Source organism: Neolamprologus brichardi, chromosome 14 (genome assembly GCF_056152115.1).
Source record: "Neolamprologus brichardi isolate AB-2024 chromosome 14, ASM5615211v1, whole genome shotgun sequence".
Classification (NCBI taxonomy): Eukaryota; Metazoa; Chordata; class Actinopteri; order Cichliformes; family Cichlidae; genus Neolamprologus; species Neolamprologus brichardi.
The window spans coordinates 1-11,860 of NC_142117.1; positions in this window are offsets into that span (position 1 = coordinate 1).

The following is an 11,860-nucleotide window of genomic DNA, read 5'->3' on the forward strand; positions in this document are numbered from 1 at the left end:
GGCCGCCTTGTTGCAATTGCTCGTGGCCCGTGTTGATCAGTTCGACTTCGTACATGTGAGGTGCGTTGAGAAACGGCCTACTGGCCATGGAACTGTTGGCGGCGCACACGGCCACATCCTTTAGAGTTTGAATGTATTCCGCGTTCAGTCCGTGTAGCGTAGGCAGATATAGGTCTCCGTCGCGAACAAAGTGGAATAACCCCCCGGGCAAGTCATTGTTTGCTGAATTGTATTTGTAACTGCCGAAAGGAACATCCATGGAGGGGGGTTTCCGCTCGATGAGACCGTGCGTGTAGATCCGTATGGGTCGATGTACTCGTGTGGACGACATAGCTTGCTAGCTAGCGCTATCCCTGGACATTTCAATCTTTGAATAGCAATCTCTTAGCCAGAGCGCGATCGCAGCTGTGCGGTCGCTGTGTAAGGTTAGGCCGAGTCAATACGATTGCCACCGCAGTAAGTACTTCTAGTGCAGTTGTACTGGTGCAACACTTTGACGATCTGAGCAATTTGACCGCGAGCGTATTCATGTCACAATCAGACAGAGGTCCAAACGACCGAGAGAACCACGGGCACCAACGAGCAACTATGTATGTCTCCAAGTCATCTTGTGCCAACCGCTTAGGTGGTGTGTCGTTAGCCGCGAAGAGCCGGTCCGTGTGAACCGTGTTATTGGCGCCAGTGTTTCCCCGCGATGTCCCGGTTGAACATGTCAGGAGTATCATTTCTTCCAATGTCAGTCTGTGCCAACAATCTCCATCCATCTCGGCCTCGTACACAAAAACAAAAAAAAACCCACACAAGCACCCTTTCAGCACGAGTAGTTCATCTCCACTCTCTTACGATACATCACCAGGTTGTCGTTGTAAAAATCAACACGTCTGACCTTGTTAGCAAAGTTACAGTTTGTCATCTGTAGGTTTTCTCGGTTCACCACCCTGGTCAACACCACATACACTGAGGGTTTAATAGGCGAGCTCGCAAAGTACTTAGGGGGGTGGTACAGCACCTGACCGTGAACTGTACAGCCTTGACAGACGTATGTGTTCATGGCCAACAAACACGTCAGCGGGTGGGTGGCCACCACCCAGTTGTGACAGCGCCACTCGGAGGGACTCACTCTGTAGACTGTGCCGCTCTGTGTTCCCCTCACGTGAAACACGTTGAACCCCTGACTCGTTTTTAATTTAATGTCGACTATCACGCCCTCGGTGTCGCTGACTTTTGCCTCGTTCGCCTGCCGCAGAGACTCTTTGGAAGGCAGAAGAGAGCTGGGCCTTCGGCCGCTTGCTATTTGTATCCCGTTCGAATCCATGTGCCATATCAGCCTCACTCTACAGCCGATCCAGAGTCGATCCACGGTGAGATAATCCCTCTCCGTGGGCCGAACGCCCGGGCGGTACGGCAGTAGCGAGAACAGTTTCGGCAGCGCCTGAGCGGCCTGTTTCAGAACGTCGTACCACGCGTTAGGGCCTTGGCGCGAGGCGCCGCAACGTGTAACCTTGAGAAACCTGTCTCCGGTACGTACGTCTTTCGTGTAACGCTTGATGTACGCCGCCGTGTACTCCCTCTGCTGTTTATCCTGATGAAATACACGCAGCCTGTCCGGATGGTACGTGGGGTCCATCGCGTCTCGTTCGCTGACAGTCGCTTGGCTAGTTAATATCCGTCTGGATTGCTCTGTCACAGTGTTGAATTGCAGATATGTCACAGCCTCGGCGTACTCGGGGTCTTGGAACTGCCTTCTGTTGACAAACAGTGGCGTGCAGTGCGCTAACAACGTCTCGAATCGGCCGTCTTCCCATATCCGTGTAGAAGAACCCACTGGCTGTAGCTGCGAAACGCTACCCGAGAAAATAACCAAGGGTCCCTTTCCTGGTCCGTAAAACAACTCCATGCAACGTAACGTACGTTCCAACAGGTCCGCGGTCATCAGGCCGTATTTGTCCACCACGATAACATTGACACCCAGAAATGGAGGGGCGTCTTTCATGGGAGCCTGCTCGGAAGGCTTGGTCGACACCCTTAGTTTTTGAAACAAAGCACTGCAGGTCGCACACGATTCGGGGCTCGCCGTGACGCACGAGTGTCGTTCGTTCAGGCGTTTGTCTTCCATTAGCTTAGAGTGGTACACTTTCGTAAACTTTGCCAGCGCGACGCAGTGCAGTTCCCGGTACGTCTCGGTGAACCGCTCCAGCGACAGGTTGTCATCCAGTAGTCCTTTTCGAAATCCCATGAGCTTGTGTAACGTATACACGTCCTTGATTGAACACATTTCCCCTAGGGTTCCCGCGGCCTTGTTTGTCAGGGCGCTAACGGCCACGCTCACGTTCATCTTGTTCAGCTGCGCGATTGCCACACCCGGCGTCACCGCTGAGCAACGCCACTGTCAGCGCGCATCCTCGACACATGTGCAAGCGTGTCATAGCCCTGACCCACTGTTCTTGGCAATACCTAGAAAGCGCTAACATGGCCGTGCGTCTGTTATCAACTTCGGTGAATTCCCCCGAGTTCAGCCTGTGATGATATCTAGCGTACATGTGCACGTCTGTCACGGTGTCGGCGCGGCGAGGCACGGGTTTGTACGGCGAGGCCAACGTAGCGCGAGCACCTTTGTTGGCGGGGGCGGTTGGAGACTGTACACTGCGAATAGCATGTTACTCATCATTGTTTCTCCCGTTCCTAGGACGACGGAGGTGAATGTCCCGTAGGACACCTGGGCCTGGATTCTCTTATCTTCGGATCCGGTGAACACTCGGCCGAAATGAAGGACCGCTCCGCTGTCTTGCCCTGCAAACCCGACGCCCGTGACACAAAGACAGCTCTTGGTGCGCGTTCGCAGTTTGGACCACAGGTTTCTGCTCTGATGTCGTATGGCCTCGGATAACTTGGTCATGGAAAAGTTGACCGCGGTCATGACAGGTTCGTCGAACTCACTCTTTTGCAAGAATATCAGATTACTCAATTAACTGGTCAAAATCTACAGTCCTTCCTATTAATTGCTGCTTCCATAATTCCTCTTCTACTCCACTGCAATCGGGAAATATAAAATATTTAGGTATTAATATTTCTCCCAAGCTTGCAGATCTAACTAAATTAAACCATACCCCACTTTTAAAGAAAGTAGAAGGTGATCTGGCTAGATGGAAATGTCTACCCATATCACTCATGGGAAGGGTTGCTGCTATAAAAATGATGGTATTACCAAAAATAAATTATTTATTCTCAATGATCCCAACTAAACCGCCGCAAGATTGGTTCAGATCTCTAGATTCATATATGTCCAAATTCCTTTGGAAAAATAAGCCCCCACGTATAAGCTTAAAAACACTACAAAAGACCAAGGATAAAGGAGGATTAGAACTACCTAACTTTCAGCACTACTTCTTAGCCAACAGGCTTCAGTTTATCTCAGGATGGCTAAAACATACCCTTTTAGATGAACCTTGGCTAGATGTAGAACAAGCACTTTGCAATAATCTAGAGATTTCAGATCTACCATTTATCAGCTCAAACATCCAACGACATGAATGCTTCAAAAGCATCAACATCAGCTCTTCTCTGACAGCATGGTGGGAGTTTCTGAAGTTGACAGAGTCTTCATTAATCCCATGCAAACGTACACCTATCTGGAACAACCCTGACATATTACAAAACAATAATATGATAAACTTTTCAGATTGGAATGGTAAAGGAATCAAATATGTAGAACATATACTAGAAGGAACAGAATTTATTTCATTTGACAGACTAGTTACACAATATGGGATCAACAAGAAAAGATTTTTAGAATATCAACAAATTAAATCCATAATAAAAAAGAAATTTAAACCGGGTCAAGTTGAACTACAAACACCACCAAGTGTGGTTCAATTTTTTACTCTTAAAACCCCCAAATTACTATCCAAAATATACAGAATGCTTTCTAAAATAGATGAATCAATATCACTTCCTATTGCAAAATGGGAAGCGGATTTATCAGTTAACTTAGACCAAAACTTCTGGTCTCAGATTTGCTTAAAAACCTTTCATCTAATCAAAAATCCCAGTCTTCAATTAATTCAATACAAAATACTACATAGAGTGCACTATACAGGTCATCGGATGTTCAAGATGGGCTTTGCATCTACCAACAACTGCTCACACTGCCAAACCAATTCACCAGACAATTATATCCATGCTCTTTGGTTCTGTCCACCAGTTCAGAAGTTTTGGCGCGAGATATGTGAAGACTTATCAAAGTGTCTGAAATGTAACATTCCAACTTCCCCCTTAGTGTGTTTGTTGGGCAGCTTAGATAATGTCACTTCAGAAAAGAATATAGCCCATATGGTTTTCACTGCCCTATGCATAGCCAAGAAAACAGTCCTCATGAACTGGAAAAATAAAAACAATCTTAATTCTAACCAATATAGAAATTATCTATTAGATTACATTAGTCTTGATACAGCCTCTGCCACCACATCAGATCAATCGCTCTGGGCTCCTCTGATCAGCTCCATCACCTAGTGGGGGTGGGGGGTCATATTTTGGTCTCGCCTTCACTGTTGTGATTGGTGTGGGGGTAGGGTCAGGCTTAGGGCGTCGGGGGGTTCCTCGGGAGCATCTTCCTTGGGGGGCTCAACCCGGGGTAGCGGTCATGGCCAATTAGGGGCTCTGCTGGCTCTTAGGTGACGGTTTCCTCGTAGCTACGTGCAGCGGGGCTAGGGGAGGGTCTGTGCTGACGGACGGGGGTTACTGACCTGGTGGCCTGGCTGCCCCTGGGTGGGTCCGGGACGGGCGTGAGGTTCTGGGGGCGCTCCGGCTCTGGCCCTGGCCGGGCCTCGGGGGCCTGGGTCCTGGTTGGTGTGTTGCCGGGGTTGTGGGCCGGTGGGTATATGGTATAGGGTATACCCACGGGCCCACAGGCAAAAAAGAAAAAAAAAAAAAAAAAAAAAAAAAAAAAAAAAAAAAAAAAAGAACTCACTGTTGGCGTGACAAGGTAACATATTACGCAAGGTGCCGATGACGCTCGACTGCATGTAGGCCATGACATTGTCGCACACTAGGCATTCTGCTATCTTGACGGCCTTCTCGCCGATTTGTCCCCCCATCAACTGCAAGGCCTCGGTTTTGATCATTGTAACCCTGTCGCCCATCTGCAGCACCACGAACCACAGTTTCCTGGTGTCACCTTCTTGCAGCTTCCAGCCCTGCACGCGGTTCAGAATGCTCCGTCCATTCCAGATCACCAGAAGTCGACACGTCCTCGCCCTTGTCGTTCAACACGTACCCCGTGAACAACCTGTAGCAGGCAACTCTGGGTGTGCCCTCGGCGAGCGGTTTCCCGTCTGCCTTCTTCTTCGGCCTGCCGGATTGCTGCTGGTAGTAAGGGACGAACATAGGCTTCAACAGCGTAGCTGCGCACAGGGGGTGACAGAGGTTCGTCTCAAGAAACACAGATGATGCCACGCTCATAATAGTAGCCAGGTCGATCTCAGGCATGTGGCTGCTCACGAACACCACCATGAGCTGAATGAGATACAAGAATAGCATGTGTTCGGGTTCGTGTCCGGGAGTGTGAGGTATCTCTTCGATGAGGTCGGCCTTGTTGAACAATGACAAAAGGCCTCGCAGTAGAGCCAGAACGTTTTGCTTTGCTTTACTTTTAGCGAAAGAGGCAAACACACAAGGCAATCCGCCGTAGTCATTTTTGTGTTTCTCCAGTCGTTGGGCGCAAGGCAGATCCTCCGGGTCACAGGGAGGATCCCCTACGGTCTGGGTGTACACCGCAAGGACCCTCTCGCTGGTGAACAGTCGACATAGCCCGCGGAAGAGCGTGCTCTCCAGATCGGTGTTGACTTTGGGTATACTCTGCAAGGCTAAGAAGTGCCCCAAGTGTTCGCCGTGTATCTTCAACACTTCATCGGGGAACAGGACCGGTAGGTACAGATGGAAGACGACGGGAGAATCGAGGATCACCGGCACAAAAGAACTGACCTTGCAAGGGTACCCGATCCCACCGTCGTGTGGTCCGGTCGGTATGCAAAAGGGATCTTGCTGCAGGCATACCTGGAGTGTCTCAGTTTGGCGTGCCATTATAAGCAAAGGGAGACAGGTTCCCCGTCGACGTTAAGATCCGAGCTTGTAAAGTGTTTGTCCGCTAAATCCAACGTCCCTCTCGTGGACGAAGTCAAGACCGTTTGCCTGTCTTTGTGGCGTACTCTGTCGTGCAGCCTGGTCGAGTGTACGGGCGAGTCCTCCTTATCGGACGAATCCGCGGTGGTGCAACTGGCCGGGTACGAGGGTGTGCTACGCTTAGCGCTGCTCGCCGATTTCTACAGTTTTCAAAAGCAAGTGTTATATTTCAATTGGGAACAAGCTGAACACAAACTCAGGCTTGTGACAGTCGAGGCTTTAAAGTTTCTGGCCAGCCGGGGATGGTCTGGGACTTCTCCTCCTGGACTACATCGGTCGCCTCAGACGGAACAGTCGAAACGGGCTGTAGGCAATACAGCCCCACGCGCAAACGCCACAAAGGGACACTGTGACGCGCAGGATATTAGCTTTCGTGCAGCGGAGCCCGTTAACCGCGGGGCAGACTACGGAGACCGAAGAACCAACGAATTGCACGAGGACCACGGCCACGAAGCCAGCCTGATAAAATGGTCCAAGCTCGTGTACTCCGCGACGAGAAAGTCCTATCACACCAAGTTGATAAACGCCTTTCAGGTAGTTAAGACTCTGGGGCATCCAACGCTAACGTTAGCGTCCGAGTGGGAGCTGAGTTGTTATTACAAACTCGCGCTCGCGTACACGGCGGACACCCCGTTGGAAACGGCAGCGGGCTGCATACCCAAGCTGTGCGAAAGCGTCAAGGCTTTTCACCTCGAGCAATTCCGACGGCTGAGGCAACTGCCCCCGGAATCGCAGATCCTCCTGTATGCCTTGTTAAACTGCCACATCAATTGGGTCGACCACAACCACAAGCAGATACTCCTCATTCCCGGAGCGCCCACGCCGTCTGTGCAGCCAAGAGTCGAAGACGATCTAAGGTGTTCCAAGTGTCTGAAAAACCAAACGTTTCATTCCTCCGAAGTGAAAGGCAACCCTAGGAATATAGACGTCGAATACGACTTTGAGTGCATGTCGTTCGGGTCCTCGTGTTGCGCGGCTCCAATGTTCAATGTGCCGCTTAGCACCAGAGACGTCAACACGTGCACATTCACTGACATGAAACAAATGTACATAGCCTGCCCCAAATGTACGCAACCGATTTTTTCTGAAGTACTAGTGGATATCGAAACGCTATACCCCCAGTGCGTAAGCTGCCAAACACTCGCTCGCGCCTAAGACATGGCCACAACAATGGAAACTAACCTCGCCGTAATGAAAGCCGTCACAGGCATGCTGTACACCGAGCTTCTAGATGCAATAGGGAGACATTACCCAGACATGTTCGACGTGAGGGCCTGGGAAATGGATTGTACTCTGCGGGGCTTAGGTACACAAAACAATTTGATGTTGTACCTAACCGTTATAAACACCATGGGCGTCAAGGACGAGTTTATCAATGAACTGATGAAAGTAGCATCACAGCAACAGGAAGGATTCGGTTCCTCCGCTGGCACAGTGAGCACCATAGCGCGTGTAGATGACTACGACCTAGAATCCGATTCCACGTACGTGATGAGTTTGGCCTGCAACACTACGCGGAGCTGCGTATTTGATCTCGAATGCGACAATGGTGAGGATGTTGGAGACGACAGCAATGTCCCCGCGGTCTCTGATAATAATACAACACAGGACCAATCCAAAGCATCCGAGGCGCTGGATGTGTTAGATGTGACAAGCGAGCCATCTGTAAAAGACAAGGAGATGAACTCTCCCGGGCAGTAATGCCCAGACTCAGCCGAACAGGGCTTAGAGACTCTGACACCCGCATTTATCGCAGAGCAGGCTTCCGAACAGGGCTTAGAGACTCTGACACCCGCATCTAACATAAAATCGACAGTCAAGAAGGACCAAAGACTGTCATGGATGATGATGATGATGATGATGAGGATAATCACTGTCATGTGTTTGTTATAGACTGTGTGTAATCCCATTTGCAGGTAGTATATCTCACGTTGTTGGTGTTGCTTTTGTTTCACTGTACATACAATAAACTGTTTTTGTGTGATACCAAGCGCGTGTGATTATTGTACAACTTATGCTTTGTGTATCACGCACAACACGCCACGCTATTCCTTCACACATGGCATTATCAGCGTTGTGTAGTTGCAAACATGGATCTGAGTCAAGTGGACAACTGGAGCGGAGCGTATCATTTGACGGTGCGTTTGGCCCAACACACCTCTAACGTGCAACTTGTAGAATATTTTTGGTCGCACACAGTCAACATCGAGAAAGTGATACCAACAACGGTTATTCTCACAGAGTCGGGTGAGGATGGTCTCTATCGTATCCCACTGACCAAGGCGCAGTCCAGAGTCGGCAACTGTCTAATAATTCGGGTCGCGTACACAGAGAGCAAAAAGGACGATCGCGGTCTTATCACAGCCAAACACCTCACCGGCATGTACACGAACTCTAAGGGCCACGAAGTAAGGACGGTGAGCATCCTAGCAAGAGCACCGTTCGCATGGGTGAAACCGCACGTCCCGTCACACGTAATTGCAAATCCGTTTTTCGGGGACACGGTCGACGGTCATCGCCCGGAGTCGATCGTATCTAGGATATACTCCGCCGCGGACATGGAATTTAGGAACTTGCTATTTCACGTAAATGGCGAGGACAAAGACATGTACAGCAGAACTTGTCAGAGATACGCTGTCTAGGCTGGCGGCTCCTTTGGCGTTCAAAGTCGTGTACGAGCAAAGCAGACTGACCCTAGAGCACCTGCGTCGCGAAATGTCGCGAGTCGCCGACGGTACTTCTTTCATCGAACCCGAAAGGGACCTGTGGGGCACATCCGTATTATGGACACTGTCTAGCGACATAACACCCGTGGCATGTACGACTGTTAACCAACACGACCTACGGCCCATGCGCGCAGCTAGAGAGTCCGCTAAACGATCCGCTCTAGGTTGGGTGGAAGTGGAACTGACACGCACTGGTCTAGCGATATCGAAGCGCGTATCACAAGCCGTTGCCCGGGAGGTCATAGACGCTCCGTACTGGGCCGTGATACTGATGGCTTTGTGCTGCGGAGCGCTCGACTGTTGGTGCAGTGCGACGGAAAAACTGTTGGGTAGCCTTAAGGTCGACGCGAAACAGTACGGTCACGTTAAAGAGCTCTGTCAACGGTGCGGGCACGACTACCGCGATATGCCAATAGCCTGCCCCGCAGAACCCAAGAGAGTTTTGGCCGTGACGCAGATTGACAAAGTGCTCTTCGGTGACCTGTGTACGTCTCTGTGCGCTAGAGTGTTTTCGACACGCTCGTCCTCCGAAAATGGACACGCGTATGCGAGAACTCAAGGACCAGGACAATGCCTTAATCACAAGCGCCCCTACACCACGAGCCTCGAGGAGGAATGGGAAAACGAGCACCGCAGCCGCCGGAGTGCAGCAGAAGAAGAGAGAGGATCAACGGTGCAAAAGCAAGTTGAATGCACGTCGGACCAAGAAGACAATCCAGACCTCCACTGCGGACACGGCGACGACACGTCAACAACACACAGGGCACACTACAGCAAGCGAGGCGAGTGCCACGACCACGAGCAAATGTACCCGCGCGCGAAAAGACAGAAAAGACAGAACAAGCCGCCGAGGAACGAGCCCGACCCCGGCTGGTGGATGTGGCAAAAACGGTACCGAGACCACGCGCACGGACGAACAGGAGGCGTCCAGCCGCGAAAACACAGAGTCTGGGAACTGTACGGGGAAAGCTGGGAAGCCGCACAGGAGTCGAGTGAAAAATCAACCTCCGTTCAGTGCTGGCGAAGATTCTCGTGTCGCTCTGTTGGATATCATGTCAAGACTCTTCCATTCGGACACCCAGACGGACCCCTCGCCATCAGAGGAGACTGTCGATGACACACAAAGGCCTTCGCAGGCACACGCGATAACAAGTACGCTCAGGGGAATGACAGAGACTTTCGCCGAGTTGACTAGATGGTTAGAGTCATTCGAAACAACCGATGCTCGTGAGATTATAGGCTTCGATTTGGCTATGGAAATATGCGGTTGTTATGACATGACGATTCGCAGATTAGAGAACTGTGTAACAACGGGCTTGTTCTCAGAGTGTAGGCACATGAAGAGCTTAGCTGATATACCCCTGGCGGACAATGTAATAGCTTGTTGCACAAGACTGTGTGCAGAAAATATAGCCATCGAGACCACGGATTTCGACGCCATCACCGAGCATGCCCGCGAGAACGATTTCGGTCTCTTTGAGAAATTGTTGTCAATCGTGCAGCGATTGAAACCCGTCCCGTCACAAAATATACCCGACACCAGTGATACGTTGACGCGGCGCTTCCAAGCGCTGGTAGAGTTGGTAATCCAGCTCACGACTGTCATCGTAAACACTACCGACGAACTCACACGTACAACGGTGACATGCAAACAACTAGAGGCCGATAAAACAAAGCTAGCCAACGCGTTATCGGCCAAAGAGGAAGATCTCCAGTCACAAGCTGAAGAGCACAAACTGACCTCCGATAGTCGAATTCGAGATCTGGCCGCGGAAGTCGATGAACACAAAGTCACGGTTCGGAAAGTGACGCAGATGCACGAGAAGTACAAGCGAACAAGCGAAGATGGCAGACAGAGGCTTGTGCAGGAATTAGAAAAAGCTAAAAAGGACACCCATGACGTTAAGAGAGAGTTCCTTTCACTCGAAAAAGACAGCAACCGAGCTAAAGCTCATCACAAGGCGTCGATAGATAATCTCAGCCACAGGTTAGAGAAACTTGTAGTCGACAACACACAGTCGCTGCAGAAGAGGGAGATTGAAATCCAAACCCTCTCTGAGGAACGTGAGTCGCTGCAGACCAGCCTGAGTTGTCTGAAAAAACAGAACGCTACACTGAACAAAGAGCTAACAGAGAAAGTCAAATACATTTCCAATCTTGAGCGTTCACTCGAGATCGCGAAGGCCGAGGTTGATCACATGGAAGCTAAAGCAACTGAAATGGACACATTGGCGTCGTCGATCTGCGTGTTGTCTACCGCACTAGATGTGGACCTAAGGCGCATGCAGCCTAATGGCATACTTCCTGTGATCCGCGACAAGACCGAGGCGTCGGCATTGCGGCTACGACAGTTGCTTAAGCAAAATTGTGTGGTCCGCGAAGACGCAAGAGACGCAATCACGCATGCGACATACAACACCGACATAGTGTTTGACTTGTATGAGAGTGTGCTAACGCAAGCGATGTGGTCACTTGGTACGGAACAGGCCCCCATGGATGTCAGCGTGGCTAGTAGGCGCCGAATTAAGCGTAAGCAGGCCTCTGTCACCATAAAACACGACAAGCAAAGGAAATGTGAATCATGGGCCCAACCACTAAAGCCCAAGATTGAATCGACGAGCGTTGGGTCTGAATTAAAGAATGAAACAACATTCTCTGATCCCACTACGTGTATCGCTGGTAAAGCTGAGAGAAAGAGTGCAGGTTTCACACTGGAAATCAGTGGCCGATCCAAAAAAAAGTACATCGGTGTACCGAGTTGTATAGTACAAAAGGTGTTTCATGTGTATACTAAGGTCATACTTGTGAACTTGGGATCGGAGTCTCCGCTATCGTGTCTTTACGAGATGCTGGCACCTGATGACGACCCACACCGTGACACACCCAGTCAAACCGCATCATGTCATTGTGCACAATTCGCTTCCCTGGCAGAAAGATATCAGGTCAGTGTGCTGGTA